Genomic DNA, 17415 nt, shown 5'->3' with positions numbered 1-17415 from the left:
TCTGTGGTAGGAATAAAATTACACAACATATCTCACAATAAAGCAGAGACTCTCTTCTTACCCCTTGTAAAAAACTGAAACTCGACCATGTTTCCTTGTTTAGTTACAAGCAGTGGAAGTTAGCTTGTTTTCACTGAAAATGCCCTCCTTTGTAACAGAAATAGGAGAAAAAGAGGTTTTTAGTGAACGACACCGTTTCAAGCAGAACTCTCTTTTGAGCCTTTTATTTTTTGCCTCAGTGACACATCAGACATATACAGTATTTGTTTTCCCAAATAAATAAATAAAAAATAAAAAATAAGAGAATGTATTTTACAGTTGCCATGTGGATTTTTAGCTTAGCTTGATAAAAGCATAAACAAATGGAACGAACCCTTATGTGGTCACACTCACACACTCTCTCTCTCTCTCTCTCTCTCTCTCTCACACACACACACACACACACACACACACACACACACACACACACACACACACACAGGAATAACGAGTGCTGTAACGTTACCTGCTGTCACGTTACCTCTCATAACTAACGTTAGCACAGAAGATCACACAATAGCTACGTTAGTGCTGTAAACTTTGAAATGTTTATGTGACACATGTTTCGCCTTGGTTGCTGGGGACGGGTGTGTGACGCGTTTGACGTATCCATGTGATTCCCTCTCCCTTGAGTGTGACAGAGCTGGCAAGAGGAAACGTGAAGCGAGTCATGCCGGCGGCAAAAGTTATAAACAATGCGTGACAATTATACTCGAATGTTGTGTGTGTGATGATTTCATCTCAAACGCGATACAAAAAATAGGCTACTTTTTACCATCGTCATCGCTCCAAGTGGCACCCATTTCTCCTCCTCCGATTCATCCGTGTCAGAACGCTGTGAAGGGGAGCCTTCATAGCAACAACAAAAACGCCAGCATCTTCCTCGCCATCGTCGCCATCCGAGAACTCTCGGACTCTGTTTCGACCACAGGCTCCACCCATAAATACTAAACTAGCGGCTTCCTTTTATCAGTTTGACTTGAAACAATGTCACAGGCTGGGAAAGTGTCTGATGTAATGTAAACACCCAAAACATGAAAGTACGTCCGAGTACGTCTTTGGCACAGAACGCCATTGTTAAAAGTACGTCCGGGTACGTCTTTGGCAGAGAATGAGTTAATGAGCAAACAAATGTCCTACTTGAAAATTTCAAAAAATCTCTATCCGGGATGAAAAACCCGAAAATGGCTTCTTCTTCTTTTTAAGTGAATGGGATTTGTTTCCCTTCAAAGATAACCTCATGATTTTCTACCAGTTTAATCTTCACATTAAAATAAATATTTTTCTAGCAGTGTTTTTCAAACACTTTTTCTTAAAAAATAATAATAATATGCAATTTAGGCAATATATCATTAAATATGCATACATTAGCATATACACTGTTGTAACTACAGATTGTTCAGAATGGCAACTTACAATACAACTAACAACACACAGGAATTGCCATATATTTATTAACTTAAGGGGTACGGTGGAGCAGTGGTTAGCGCTCACAGCTCGAAGGTCCTGGGTTCGATTCTCACCTGGGACGCTGTGGGCGCTGGAGTTGTGACCCCCCATATCTTCAGTGCTTACTGCCCAGGTGGGCTATCTCGTCGAGAGGGCCTTTCTGTGTGGAGTTTGCATGTTCTCCCCGTACCCCCCAGGGAGTTCCTCCCTACATAACCCCCCACTAAAAACATGCAGAAGATCGTCATCCGACCAGTGACGACAACATCTGAAGTTGGTCCAATGATGGTCCAATGAAGGTCCCCGGGCGCTGGAAAGAAATAGCGACCACTGCTCCCGGCCTGCCCCCTGGAGGAAAGGACAAGCCTGGATGGGTCAAATGCAGAGGACATATTTCACTGGCCACCGTCAGCATGAGTGTGTGTAGTGGCCGCATGCATGTGTTGTAGTGTGTTCATGTGACAATAAAGACGGGCTGCCGTCTGAAATCGTGTTTTAACTTTCTGGACTTAAAGCAAAGTTAGAACTTTTGTGTCATCTAGAGTTGAACTGACAATTAGGAATTTCAACAATATAGTAGAGGGCCTGGCTCAGATATGTACAGTATGCACTTCAGTTAGGAGATAATTTCTCAACTGTTATAGACTAATATGACCCCTGCAAACAACTTGGGATGTGTGCCAAAATCTCTATACGGGGCAAAAAACCCGAAAATGGCCAAAATGGTCCTTTTGACACTACAGGTGAATAGGATTTAAAAAAAATAAGAAAAAGTGTAATACAAAAAATATTTTTCTTAATGTGGAGATTAAACTGGTAGAAATTCGAATAATAATTAAGAATAATTATAAGAATAATAATAAGAATAATTCGGATATCTTTAAAGGTGAAAAATCCCATTCACTTAAAAAAAAGACTGCCCATTTTGGCCATGGCCGGGTTTTTGGCCCTGGATAGAGATTTTGGCACACATCCCAAGTTGTTCGCAGGGGTCATATTAGTCTATAACAGTTTAACAGGGGTCATATTAGTCTATAACAGTTTAACAGGGGTCATATTCAAGATTCAAGATTCAAGATTTTCAAGATTCAAGATTTTTATTGTCACTCCGTAGTACAAGTATCACGTGTGAAATGATTGTGCTGTGAACTCCGTTTACAACATAGTACAAATATAACAGGGCATATGAGTGCAAAAACAACAAGAGACACAACAAGCAATAAGGCAGTAGAGTGATAAGACAAGTCAGAGACAGTGGCATATTCACTGCACATAGGTGCACATGTCATGTGCATACTTTGGACGTACTTAAACATTTTAAATTCGACGTATTTGACGTACAGGTGCAAATAGCATATACCTAATTAAACATACAATTAAACATTAGACATACATAATGGTAGCATCTACAGTGCGGTACAGTACAGCTACTACACTATTTGTGTATGTTAAGGAGTCTCGTGGCCTGCAGGATGAAACTGTCCCTCAAGCGATTTGTGCGTGCTTTTGGGACCCTGTATCTTCTGCCTGAGGGTAACAGGGAGAACAGGGTGTTGTGGGGATGGTTTGTGTCTTTGATGATCTTCAGGGACCTCCTGAGGCACCGCTGGTTATATAGTTCCTGCAGTTCTGGCAGCTCACATCCTGTTACGTGCTGGGCCGCGCGTCTCACTCTTCGTAGCGCCCTGCGGTCCATGGTGGTACAGTTCCCGTACCAGGTGGTGAAGCAGCCAGTCAGCAGGCTTTCAATGGTGCCTCTGTAGAAGTCCCTAAGGATTTCTGGCCTTAGCCCAAATTTCTTTAGGCGCCTGAGTCCGTGTAGTCGCTGTTGGGCCTTTTTGACAACAGTGGCGGTGTGACCGGCCCATGTCAGGTCCTGGTGGATGTTGACTCCCAGGTACTTGAAGCTGTCCACCCTTTCCACCACTGTGCCGTTGATGGTGATTGGGGTGTGCACCCCCCCTCCTGTAGTCTACATTGATCTCCTTGGTCTTGGAGACATTCAGAGAGAGGTGGTTGTCCTGGCACCACTGTTCTAGGGCCTTCACCTCCTCTCTGTAGGCCGTCTCGTCGCCCTTGGAGATCAGCCCCACGACTGCTGTGTCGCCTGCAAACTTCACGATGGTGTTAGAGATTTGAGTCGCCATGCAGTCGTGGGTGTAGAGGTCGTACCAGAAGGTGCTGGAGACGCATCCCTGGGGCGCTCCTATGCTGATGGTCAGTGGGGAGGAGGTGAGGTTGCCCACTCTCACCACCTGGCGGCGGTCTGTCAGAAAGTCCAGGATCCAGTCACACATTGCTGTGTTTAGTCCCAGGACCTTGAGCTTGCTTACCAGCCTGGAGGGTACTATGGTGTTGAATGCTGAGCTGTAGTCCACGAACAGCATTCTCACATAGGTGTGCTTCCCCTCCAGGTGTGAGAGGGCAGTGTGGAGTACGTGTGCTATTGCATCCGCCGTGCTCCTGTTGGGGCGGTATGCAAATTGGAGCGGGTCGTGGTCCGGGGGGAGTGTGGGGCGGATCTGTGATATGACCAGCTTTTCAAAGCACTTGCTGGCTATGGGCGTGAGGGCTATTGGGCACCAGTCGTTTAGGCTGGTCACTTTCTGCTGTTTGGGGATGGGGATGATCGTTGCCGTCAGGCAACCACACCTACAGTATCTCCACACTTTGTTATAGCACTGTGTCAGGCAACCACACCTATCTCCACACTTTGTTATAGCACTGTGCCAGGCAACCAGACCTATCTACACTTAAGCAATATCACACGAGAGGGAGTGCATTGTTGGCTAATATTGGCACTGCTGTGATTCGGTCGCAGGCGGCCGAGTGCCGAAGATAATCACAGCAGTGCCAATATTAGCCAACAATGCACGACCTCGAGTGTGATATTGCTTTTATACAACAGTTCTATTAAACAAAGCTGATTAAAAAAAGTGACAAAAAGCGGAGAAAATAGATGATTTCTGTATTTATTCCTCCGCCAACAAAAATAGTCCCCCCAGCTTTCCCTTTGCAGAAAATGTAGCCTAATCAGCCTAATTAACTGCAGGCTGTCTACTTTTTGTCATACACATTGATTTGCACGTTTCCATTTATTGTACAGCCAGTGAAGAGAACAGAGTCTGGTGACGGCATGGTTGACTGTCGCTTTGCAGGAGGCATGTCGGATACCGAGGATGAGCTTGTTTGATCTGACAGTATGTTGCTCCATCTTTTCCTGCTCTCCGTGGATGGTCGCCAATAACTTTTTAACGAGCTTTCAGACCTGCAAGACAAAAAAGTGTGGCAAAGTATCACTAATCACGTCCTCGTTGTCATCCCGTCTGTATTTATAGGCGTTAATCATCTTACCTGTGCCCACTCACTGCCATGATCTCCCTGGCTTCGAGTCCTGCATCAGACAGCTTCTGTATGGCGGTGGCCCGGAGGCAGTGGTTGGTGTAAGAGGCTTGTGTCCCCGCTTCTTTACACATCCTGGGTAACATCTGTGCCAACCGGTTTACTCCAAGCGGAGTTGCGGTGTACCAGACGCTATCTGTGACAGCTGCATTAAATTCCATGAACGGCTGAGAGGCGGCTCGTTGATATGGCGATTTAAACCAGCGCGAAGCCCAAGGTAACCGCTTATCCCATATAGCTCTCCTTTGTTCGTCCGTACGGATCCATAAAACTGCCTCAAAACAGTATTCAGCTCTGTCTTCTCAATTGACTGGAAGTTGATGGTCATAGTTTTTGAACGTAGCCAAGTTTGAAAGCAGTTCACAGCCCAGACTGTTTGCTTCACAGTGTTTGCTTCGTTTTTGTTTTTCTCCAAATCGTCAAGTCCTGCAGGTGAAATATGAGGTTTCCGCAGAAGAAGGTTGCTCCCCTTCGTCCTCTTCTGATGAGCATTCATAGTTTAAGTCAAAAGTTATGTTAGTAAAAAAATCCATCTTTGCGCTCTCGGTTACGCTTTGAATGACGTTCAATGTAACGTGGCTGGTGTTTGTTTTGTTGATTACAGCAGCTGTGAAGCTTGTTGATTAGAGCAGCTGTGAAGCGGAGTGATATAGCCTACCCTACACACAGTGAAGCGCCAGTGCATTATCGTGAAATATAGGCACTCGTAAGATCTCTCTTGTCCAATCAAATTGCTCAGCCGGAACTACCTGTTGTATAAACTTTGTTATAGCACTGTGCCAGGCAACCACACCTATCTCCACTGTTATGGCCTTGGTTTGGTCTGTTTTGCATCCTCTCACCTCTGTCTCTATTCCAGACATGCCCCCCTCTGATTGACTGATTACTTTGAGGAGCCCTCACCTGGAGCTGGTTCCAATCAAGCCAGCATAAGAAGCCAGGGAGACTCCTGGACTGTGCCTTCTGCCACTTCGACAGCCAGCACTTGCTCCGTGTGCACACTTTGAGACTGCAGCTCTTGGTTATAAGCTGTTAGCTCATCTGCTGTCTCTCTTCTTTTTGCTCTCTCTACTTGATCTTTATCATTACCTTTATTGGCCTTTCCTGTTGATGCCTATGTTCTTAGTGGCCTGTTGATAGATCTGGTATTGACACTGTAGCTGGTTTTCTGGCCTATTCACACTAGCTACTTTTTTCTGTATTTCTTATTGACCCTGAGTTCGATTCCAGTTTTGTTTTGTTTTGGTTTTGGTTAAATGTTAACTCACGAAGCCCTGTAGGGGTGTGCTGCCCTTTATTTTCATCCCCCCTTTTCTCCTGTTTTTTGGCTAGGGAGGATAGAATTGTGTTTTTGTTTCAGTGTAAATTTGTTGGGCTTTTGGCCACCCGGAAGCTACAGGCTTCCTGTGATTCAAATCTCTTGTTTAAAATAAATCCTTGTTCATTTTCAACTTAGTTCATCTCTTTTTGTTCCTAGACCTTTTTATGTTACACCTGTTTGCCATAGACTTTTTCATGGTCGTAACATAAATGGGGGCTCGTCCGGGATATTCTTTGTAATCTGGGTTATAGTCTAGGATATTTGTAGTAGCCTGGTGCTATTGTTGAAAGTTTGGGCCAAACTTTCTGCTTTCTGTGTGCACAAGCTGTGTTTTGGCTGTCTTGTCTTCTCCTCCTGCCTTTGGCTGTGGTGCTAAGAGGTATGGCTTTTAATTTGGAGGAGTTTGTGAGTAATCCCACTTTAGACCTGATTGACACATGTACAAAGGAGGACTTGTGTTCAATTGCTACACACTATGGCATTGTGGTGTCTAAATCCCTGGTGAAAAAGGAGTTGAAAGCTCTTATTGTTGATGCCTTGGTGGGACAAGGTGTAGTTCACTTACCTGAGCAGCAGGGAGCTTCAAATGCTCCTGCTGAGGAGGCCCCTGAATCTCCTGGGGAGGAAGTGAGTGGTGTTGTAAAACCCCAGTTTAAGTCACCACCATCTCATGCACCTCAATCACTCCCACAGTTTGATCCCTTCTCTGAGGAAAGCTCTCCAGGGTCCCAGAAGGAGGCCCGATTGAAGGTGCGTTTGGCTCGCATTCAGCTTGAAGTTCAGGACAAAGCAGAAGCTCGGAGAGAGGAGCTACAATTCCAGTTGGAAGTCCGTAGGATTGAGGCGGACACTGCATTTAAAATACGCCAGCTTGAATTGCAGTCCAAGGTGAGCGCTGGGTCTGGTGTGCTCCAGCCATCAAGCACCCTGGCTCCACCGCCTGCACCCTCTCCATCGGTCTCAATTCCCCCTGCTCCAGCTTTTGATGTGAGTAAAAACATTGCTTTGGTTCCTCCATTTCGGGAATCTGAAGTTGAGTCATACTTTAGTGCATTTGAGCGCATTGCTGCGGCATTGCACTGGCCTAAAGATGTCTGGCCCTGATTGCTTCAGTGCAAATTAACTGGTAGAGCTCAGGAGGCATGCAGCCCTTTCCTTAGAAGATAGCCTACAGTATGATGCTGTTAAGTCTGCTATCCTTAGGCTTAGAACATACAAACTTGTCCCTGAAGTATATAGACAACGTTTTCGCAACTTGAAAATGTCTTACTCCCAAACGTTTGTTGAATTTGCCAGAGAAAAAGGCACACTCTTTGATAGGTCGTGTCGGTAACCCTTTATTTTACAGGTACCCTAGTTACATATGAACTATTTGTAATTACACATGAACACCAAATGTAATTACACAGTAATTACCAATAGTTATAAATTAAGTTCATATGTAGTTACATTGTAACAGACCTGTAAAATGGAGTGAGTCTGTTCAACTGTAGTTCATATGTAGTTACATTGTAACAGACCTGTAAAATGGAGTGAGTCTGTTCAACTGTAGTTCATATGTAGTTACATTGTAACAGACCTGTAAAGTGTAGTGAGACCGTTCAACTGTAGTTCATATGTAGTTACATGGTACCGGACCTGTAAAGTGGAGTGAGTCTGTTCAACTGTAGTTACATGGTACCAGACCTGGACCTGTAAATAAGCTCCCGGCTGGGACAGAGATTGCTAAAACCCAGTGGTGGATTCGAACCACTGAACTTCTGATTGCAAAGCAGGCGGCTTTAACCCCTCAGCCACGAGGGCTTTCCAACTTTCATGGTGGAGTTTAAGAGGATAACTGTATGTCAGTCAGATGTAGTTGCTGTCACTTCATAGCTTTGTTATTATACACAGAAACTTTGGGGAAAATATTGATACTTTATTTAGTTGTAGGTATGATTTTGTCCGGCACAGTCACACTTCAGAAATGCATTCACATTAATCAATATTGCCTGTCTTTCAAGCTACAACTAACAAAGTATCAACATTTCCCCCCAAGTCTATGCTTATAATAAAGCTAGGAAGTGACAAACTACATGTGACTGACATACAGTTATCCTCCCAAACTCCACTAAGAAAGTTGGAAAGCCCTCGTGGCTGAGTGGTTAAAGCTGCTTGCTTTGCAATCTGAAGTTCAGTGGTTCGAATCCACCACTGGGTTTTAGCAATCTCTGTCCCAAGCCAGAGCTTCTTTACAGGTCCGGTACCATGTAACTACATATGACCTACAGTTAAATAGACTCACTCCACTTTACAGGTCTGTTACAATGTAACTACATATGAACTACAGTTGAATAGACTCACTCCACTTTACAGGTCCGTTACCATGTAACTACATATGAACTACAGTTGAACAGACTCACTCCATTTTACAGGTCCGTTACAATGTAACTACATATGAACTACAGTTGAACAGACTCACTCCATTTTACAGGTCTGTTACAATGTAACTACATATGAACTACAGTTGAACAGACTCACTCCATTTTACAGGTCTGTTACAATGTAACTACATATGAACATCATTTATAACTATTGGTAATTACTGTGTAATTACATTTGGTGTTCATGTGTAATTACAAATAGTTCATATGTAACTAGAGTACCTGTAAAATAAAGGGTTACCGTGGTGTCTTGCCAGCAAAGCCAATGACTTCAGTTCTCTACGTGAATTAATTATCTTAGAAGAGTTCAAGATTTGTGTGCCGGATCGCACTGTTGTTTACTTAAATGAACAAAACGCAACCACATTGCAGCAGGCAGCGGTCATGGCAGAGGAGTTCGCGTTAACACATAAAAGTGTGTTTGTGGGAAAACGTGAACCCTCCTTTCGTGACAACACTGAGTAAAAATGGTTCTCAGCCCATGCGTCCTACAGTGTCTTCTTCAGGACCCAAGTCTGACACAGAATCTAGCTACTGCCACAAACTTGGTCATGTGATTAAAGACTGCTTTACATTGAAGTGCAAACAGCAGCCCCTGCGGTTTCTTCAACCAAAAGGTGTGAGCTTGGTGAAAACAATCCCCCCTGTCTCCCAGATAGCGCCTGCCAAGCCATTGGAGGGGGCTGATGAATGTTTTAAGCCTTTCATATCTGATGGGTGTGTGTCTTTGACAGGGAAGACTGAGGATCAGCAGCCTGTCCGGATTTTGAGAGACACTGGTGGGTCACAATCTTTTATCCTATCTGATGTTCTGCCGTTGAATAAAAACTCTGCCTGTAATGCCAGCACTATAGTCCAAGGCATTGAAATGGGTTTTGCGCTTGCTCCTGCGGTATATTTCATACTAATTATGAAATATGACTAAGTGAAATATAGTTACAGTATATTAAATTCAGAATAAACTCTTATAGCATTTGACTGAAGAAAGGCCAAGAGAGCACTCTTGACCAAGGCCATGCAGGAATGTTCCCATCAGGTGGAGTGGGGGCTGACCTCAGTGACCTCTGCTGTCAGTAATTTGACCATTGTTCAGGGGGTCAGCTAAAATAGGAGTCCAAGTGTATTTCAAGATAATAGCCTATGGCATTGGTCATTTGTAAGTAAGATGGTTTGATTGATTGATGATGCAGCTGACAGAGCTGGCGCCGAGCCATTCTCCAGACAAAGGAGGGTGACCATTTATTGACAGCTGGTAAAGTTAAGATTAGACAAGGGTTTTTGACTTGACCATTTAGGGAAGGTCATTTGACTGTGACAGCCTATAAAGCCTCTATCTCTTTGGTCTGGCAGGCAGAGCAACATTCGACGGCTGTTCTCCAGGGCACTGCAGGCTCCTGTAAAATACCATGCTGTACTTGAATAAATGATTATGTTCAAAAGCGTGGTATTGCCGACTCCATCACTTCATTCAAAGACTCAGCTGAATTAACTACATTATGGCGTCACGATTTCGGACTGGCAATGCGCGATATGGCAGCGGAAGGATCTCCTGGCACTGCGCCCACTTCAAAGGGCCCAGAGGTGAGTTACCTCATTTGAACCGAGCGCTGTTGTGCCTGGGGGTTTCTCCCGCTGTGCTGATCCGCACCTGAAAAAGTGCCTTTTGCGGGGCGAGCTGAGTTTTGGGATGGTTTGATGGGCTCTGGTTTAAATTTGGGACAGATGGGGGTATTTTTAGGAAATGGCTGGCACAGGACTGACTGCTTATTAATAGCCACTGGGTCTCGAGTGGAGAGTCCAGTTTGTGGTTATAAAGACGGAGTATTGACATTGCGTAATGACAACAACATTCTGAACGATACTGCGGGTAGCGTCAGCTTGGGGGTGATGACAAATCTGACACTGTCAAATGGTGCCATGGGGATGTTAAAAAAGGAATTTTTTTTAAAGGGGGGAGTCCCCCAGGGGTAACTAAAGTGGTTTAAAGGCTTAATTGGCCCAGATGAAAAATAGAGGGAATGACATGATTGTTATATAGCCTAGGACTAAAAAGTAGCCTAAAGGTTTAAATTGGCCCAAATGAGAGAGATAATTATTTAGTTGTTTAAAACACACGAAGTGTAATTGGTGTATGTTTTCATCAACAATGCGAGGGCTTTTTTTTAGCATGTTTTCTCGGGTCTAGTGAGGCAGATTAAATGGACATGCGCTAATCAATTACTGCTTTGATGTGTGAGAAGTTAGTTTAAAAAAGAATAGATAGAATTGATTAGTGGTTTAATACACAGAGTAGTGTGATTGGCTGTGTTTCTTCATTATACAACAATGCGTTGGCTTTTGAGAGTAGGCCTATTTCTCGGGTCTTGTAAGGACAGTTTGGATGAAGACGCGCTAATCAATTACTGCTTTGATGTGGGAGATGAAAAGCTTGCTTTAAATAAAAGGATAAATATGGAAAGTCAACGTTAAATTGAAGCATGGGCCAGGCAGGAAATTAGAAGTTAAAGTGTTAAAATGATGCCTGAGTTTGCTTATTAAGATGGCCAAGTTAGAGGGAAAAAAAGAGATGGGGATCACCGGGGATTTTTCTAAACAAGAGTGATATGTTTAAATAAAATTTATTATTTATGGTAAGATCTTACAAATATATATATATATATAAATAAATAAACCTTGTATATAAATATGACGACTAGTTTGATAAGTAATAGTGGAATGAATATATATCGCCGGATGATAAAACAGGCTAACAGTGCTGTGCAGCATAATTCATGCTGGGGATCAAAAGGCAATTGTTACCTAAACGCCTAAATGATCATTAGTGCATCTCTGTATTAGGAGTGATGTGATATTTGTCAATATTGACTGAAATGAAATATGTTCTAGCGATGTTTTGGCTATTTCACTGAGCATTATGAATAGGCTTGCCGTTACTATATTATAGCCTATTATATTATTGATTATATTCGGCTGGGTGCAATTGGTTGCGTGTGCGTGATTACTGAAGTAATGTTATTTAAAACGAGAGGCTTTGGCAAGCAAATTCTGAGGAATCGATATTTGATCAAACTGCGTGAATAACATGTTTTTTTTTTTTTTTTGGCAAACGTGGGATCTGTTCCCTCGGTCTGGCCTCCGCCCGCAAGGATGCGGCTATGCCTGTCGAGAAGCGCTCGTCCTGGGGCTGCCTCGCCACGGGCGACAATAGGCCGTTGTAAAGTCAGCTCACACAGTAAAACGCAGATCGTGAAGCCGGGATTATTATTGCATGAGATACGTCACATAAAAGCGATTTTGAACATCATCACTGTAATATTGTAGTAATAATAGTAACGATTGACTTGTTAAGAGATAATCTGCGACGCGAAAGTGGAGACGGCTTCACTGTGAACCCAAGTCGGAGGAATAGAGTTGGAAAGAGTGAGAGCGCTCGGTTAAATGATAATAAATCTTGCTGTTCCTGTCGCGGTGCCTCTGATTAACGCTTTCCGGTGTAAAATATGTCCCGAATGTGTTTCAAATTGTTGACAAAATGTTGGATAATCATATTCCGTTCCTGGCTTTGATTGATGTTGGCAGGCTAAAACGTTTTTAGCTTGCGGGGTGAAGTTAGCCAGTACTAAGAATGCAACTGTTTCCGTTTTAACTGAACTGATTTTCAAAGTAAAATTAGCTTTTGTGACCAAAATGCGAGACTCGTTGATTTGGTCTATAAACGGTCAGGAGTGGGTCTCGCCGCGCTACTTTTGTCTGCTAAAACGAAGCTGGTAATGTACAGTTTGATCCAAGGGGGAACAAACCCTTTCAGAGGAGCCTATAACACAAACTGTCTGTTTTGCTGCAACTCGACAGGGCTGCTTGGTCCAGGACCTTGCTTCCTGGAACTTTTGAGAGTAAAAAACTGGTCCATGGGCGTGAATGGAGATGTCGAGAGCTCCGCTCTGTTCAGAGTCTACATGATAAGTGAACTGAGCATGCGCGAGGACTGGGCGTGCCTAAAAACTCAGCATGTCAAAAAAAAAAAAAAAAATGTTGCCCCTCAAGGAGATCAGAGAGGGGCTGCTCGAGTTGTGTAGGCTATTTGAGCAAGGCATTAAACCGGGACAGCACTGCTGTAAGTGGCGAGCGAGGCGAGTAAAGTTTGGGTGTGAATGTTTTTGCTCTGCCGAATAGAAACTGCCGGTCAATTTTCTTGTGCTTATATGAAGACGTTAGAATACAACAGTTGTTTGCTGTGCTTTACAGCCAGGGTTAAAATATGCATTATGCATAATGGACATGGCAGAATAGACTGCAAGGAGAATGCATGGGGTCAGTCCTGAGTTTTTCTGCTCATATAGAATGCATAATTTACGTTTATAAATTATTATTAAGGTTGCATTCAATAATATATTACGATCTATTGTTTTCCCCCACGAAGCTGTGATACCATTAAATTGGGGTAGGCTAGGTCTCTATCAAAATAATACTAATAATAATTAAAGTGATGGCTAATTGATATATTATGGTGATCTGATCCTTCAATGGCCACGATCGGATGATATGAAAACAGGGAGAATTGAGCGGATACTACATTTTTGTTTGCAAATTATATAGGCCTATATTTTTACATTCGCAAAACAGGTTAGAGTAATCGTTTCCGGTGTGATTTGCGCATTCTGTTCTTAGCCGAATTGTGGAACATTATCGTGTCACGGTTGGGTTTGTGTCATAGACAGACAAGATTGATTCAGCTATTTTTATGATTTGTTGAATAACCATTGCAGTGAACGTGCATCTGAGCAGACGTCTTGTGTTCTGCTCTGGAACACCAAACATGGAGCCGCAGCACCGTCTGCGGTGAGTCAGTCAAGTCATTTGATATTTGTGGGTGTTCCCGGACATGTGCCTCTATGAGGCGCCTACAGAGTGACGTAGTGTCGATCTGGCGTATAGCCATTGACGTATGGCTAGAAGCAACTACAGTACCCAGAGGACCTTGCGATTGCGGAAGAGGAGCAGGCTTGGCTGCAGGAACTAGACTATTCATTCTGACTGCAAATCAGCTGCGAGCGTAACATGATGCAGGTCGGATGATGTTGGTTTGTGATAGCGTTGAATTAAGGAAGTTATGTTAAGTACAGGTTGCTGTAATCATAAATAAGCTTATCATTTGTCATATTTGTTTGGTTTAGCTTTGAGCCAACAAGGGCTACTAGTAGTACGAAGATTATTTTGTGGGATAAAGTGTCGAACCAGAGAACACACACGCAATCACCAGGAGTAACATGTACAAAATGACAATCTTTATTCTATTTAAGTAACAGTTTAGAATGTGCTTGGGGTTGCTAGGTGAGGAGATGATTGATCACTGCAAGCCACTGCGAATGTCTGTACGCTCCCCAGGCCAGAGTCACACTTCCTGGCTCTCCTTTTGTCGGAGTGACCCATGGCTGGATAGTCAGTCACACTTGACGCTCATTAGTTCCATTACCTGCACTCGGTGCGATGAGTGAGTCACTGTTTACTACATCACAATATGAGGCTGTGACTGACCTTGGTTGACCTGTTGATTTGATTCAGTTAGACTACTATACATTTACAGGTTGATTAGTTGGTTGTTATTAATGGATTTATGATTGATTAGTGGGGTTTATGGATTAAGTGGATATTGGTGTGATTGAAGTTTATCAGTGTTGAGTAATTGTTGGATGAGTCGATTTGATGCTTGAACTAAATGATGTCTTAGACAATTTTCAATAATGAAGGCTACCTTAGTCAATACCTGATTAAACTATCTTATTCATTCATTGATTCCTTCCATTCATCTTTATTTCCCCTGCAGCCAACGCCTTGTTCAGGTTATGTCACTCAGTCATAAATAGACACGCCCCCTTCAATCCTGTCCAATCACTGTGTCCCACGCTTTCCCACGCTTTCCCTCGCTCTGGCCTGCTGGCCAATCACTTGAATGGAGTATCTTATGAATGGAGTAGTAGCTCATATCAGGCCCTTGGTATTTGTCTGTGTGCAACTCACCTTGTGTGTCACCCGCAGTTGCTGATTCTACGCCGCTGCAGTTGTTTCGAATATATTCCGCTGCTTGTCTGTTTATCAGTTGCTGTTCTTCGTATTCTATTGACTTTGTCCGACTTGCAGACAACGCTTGTCAATCTCCGGTCTCATACCGCCGGTAATCCGTCATGAGCGGACCCGAGGACGGCCAGGGTCTGGGACCCTCTCCTCCGCCTCCGGCCGATACTGGAGGAAATGAATCCAGTTCGGTCTCAGTTCGTAAAAATCTCCGCACAGCAGTTCGCTCTCCCGAGCCGGTAGCTGAAGATGCTCGGCTCCGCGCTCTGCTCAGGGAAAGGGGCATCTCCCCTGTCCCAGGACTGCAAACTTCTCAACTTTTGGAGTTAGCCAAATTGTCCCTGGTTGGCTATGTTGATTCTGAGATATCCGACGAGGATGTCGCCGAGCCTCCTCCACCCGCCCGGGGTCGAGGACGAGGCCGTGGCGGAAAAAGGCAGAGAAAATCTTCCCCGGCCCAGTTTGCACAATCGAAACGGAAAAAAAACTGATTCGGCTGCCGTGCCAGATTTCTTCGATGACTTCTCCGTCCACCCGGGAACATCCAGTTCAGCGGGTCCTCCATACGCTCCAGCCCAGGGTTCTTCATATGTTCCAGCCCAGGGTCCTTCCTACGCTCCAGCCCAGGGCCCTTCATACGCTCCAGCCCCGACTCAAGATGCTCTGTTAAGTACTATGCAGTCACTAATAGGGTCACTCGGCTCTTTTGATGCCCGGTTAAAAGCGCTGGAAAACCCTCCTCTCCCTGCAGCTCCTCCGATCCCCGTTCCAGTCCAGCCGCAATTCCCCCTCTCTTTTCCCCCTCTTCAACCTGCTTTTTCGCCCTCTCATCCAGTCGCCCACCCCCCCCCCCCCCCCCCACTTCAAATCATGCAATCAGTCCCGATGAACTCATTGGCGTCAGCCGTGTCCCAGCTCCCGAGTTTGGTAGGCCCTACATCTCTCTCTCTGCCAATATATCCCCCAGGCTAAAATCTCAAATTATCCAGGGCAAAAATATAAACCTGGTTAGCATTATTTTGCCTTCCCCAGAATGCAATAAAAAGGTTGCGGGCGGTCACGATTTTTCTGCCATTCTCAAATCCTCTGACCCCCGTCTGAACAGAGACCTGTCTATCGGTGAGTTTCTGGTAGCGTTTGGCGTCTACCGTGACGTCATCTGTGCTGTTCACCCATAGACTGTAAATATAAGTGTTCACCCCCATCTGCGCACCGAGCTGGAGGGCGGCCATCAGGCGATATCCTGTTTTTCGTGTGGCGATGTAGGGCACATCGCTCCCCTATGTCCAAAAGCTGTATTCCAAGCCCCCGGCAGTTTCACCCCTGCCAATCCACCCCCGCCCCCTCCCCCCATGCAGCATGACCAGTCCGTTTTCAGGCCTGGCCAAACAGACCGTCTTGGTCGCAAGCGCCTGTAGGGAGGCTCATCCACGCTCCATGTGCACGCGGATTCCGCGCAGGACCCGCCCTCCACCGAAATAGGGCATCAATCTGGACACCACGCTTATGTGTCCAGCGTCTCTTCCCCTCCAGAACTGACTCGCATTCGCGAGATAGCGTCGGCATATTTGTCAGCAGTCTCATTAACCAAACGTGATATCCTGTCTCTTCTCGGCCACTTTAATTTTGCCATGCGCATCATTCCACAAGGGCGCTCTTTCGTTTCCAGGTTGCTGGATTTAGCGTCATCCGTCCCCGGTCTCCACGACACAGTAACCCTCAATGAAGGATGCCGTTCTGATATTATGAAGTGTTACCACTTAAATTTCTCCACAGATGCAGCTCCATCTGTAGGTTTTGGGGGTTTTTTCCAAGGCCACTGGTTCGCAGGCGAATGGCCTCAGCAGTTTAGCAGATTGGATCAATCATCCGCTCTTTATGAGATGCATCTGATAGTGGCAGGCTGTCACATGTGGGGGCGTTTCTGGGGGCGTAAACGCATAGCAGTCAACTGTGACAATGCTGCTGTAGTCGGCATCATTAACAAAGGCGTTCTACCTCCCCAGACATCATGCCTTTTGTCAGGCCTAACATGGCTCTCTGTCTCTCACAACTTTATCATAGTTGCTAAGCATGTCCCAGGCCATCTCAACTTAGCATAGCTTGTATCCAATCCCCTTTTTGCCCCTATATTGCTATGATCCTATATTTAAAGCTTAGACCATTTACTGGCCCTTCTTCACCTCTCTTTTTGATCACCCCTCATCGGGCATATGTCTAGATCATGGTTCTTTCATCATTTTAAGATGACTCTGCAGAGGTGTAACCTCCCTGCAGAAAATTATTCTAGCCATTCATTTAGAATTGGTGCAGCATCAACAGCTGCTATGCAAGGAGTATCTTCAGCCTCTCTCCAACAACTGGGGCGCTGGTCGTCTTCAGCCTATGCTGTCTATGTTCGACCAGAGCAAGATGCCATTCTATCAGCTCAAAGGTCCCTCCTTCCATAATTTGATAAGCCATTTATGCATATCTTGGTGGTGTTTCATTCTCAATCCCTTTGCAATGTCATTCCCTATGTTCTAAATATTTACCCCATTCACCCTGCTGTGTTATTTGTGCATTCGGTTGGCTGAGGTCAAAACCCGGAATAAGTTACATTAAACCTAATGTATAGTGCTACAGGTTGCTGAAGCAAGCCCGGGATAAGTCACATAGTGCTACCGGTTGCTGAGAGCAAGCCCTGGATAAGTCACATTAAGCCGAATG

The sequence above is a fragment of the Poromitra crassiceps genome, assembly GCF_964638095.1.
Source record: "Poromitra crassiceps genome assembly, chromosome: 4".
Taxonomy (NCBI): domain Eukaryota; kingdom Metazoa; phylum Chordata; class Actinopteri; order Beryciformes; family Melamphaidae; genus Poromitra; species Poromitra crassiceps.
This window is presented reverse-complemented; position numbering follows the sequence as displayed.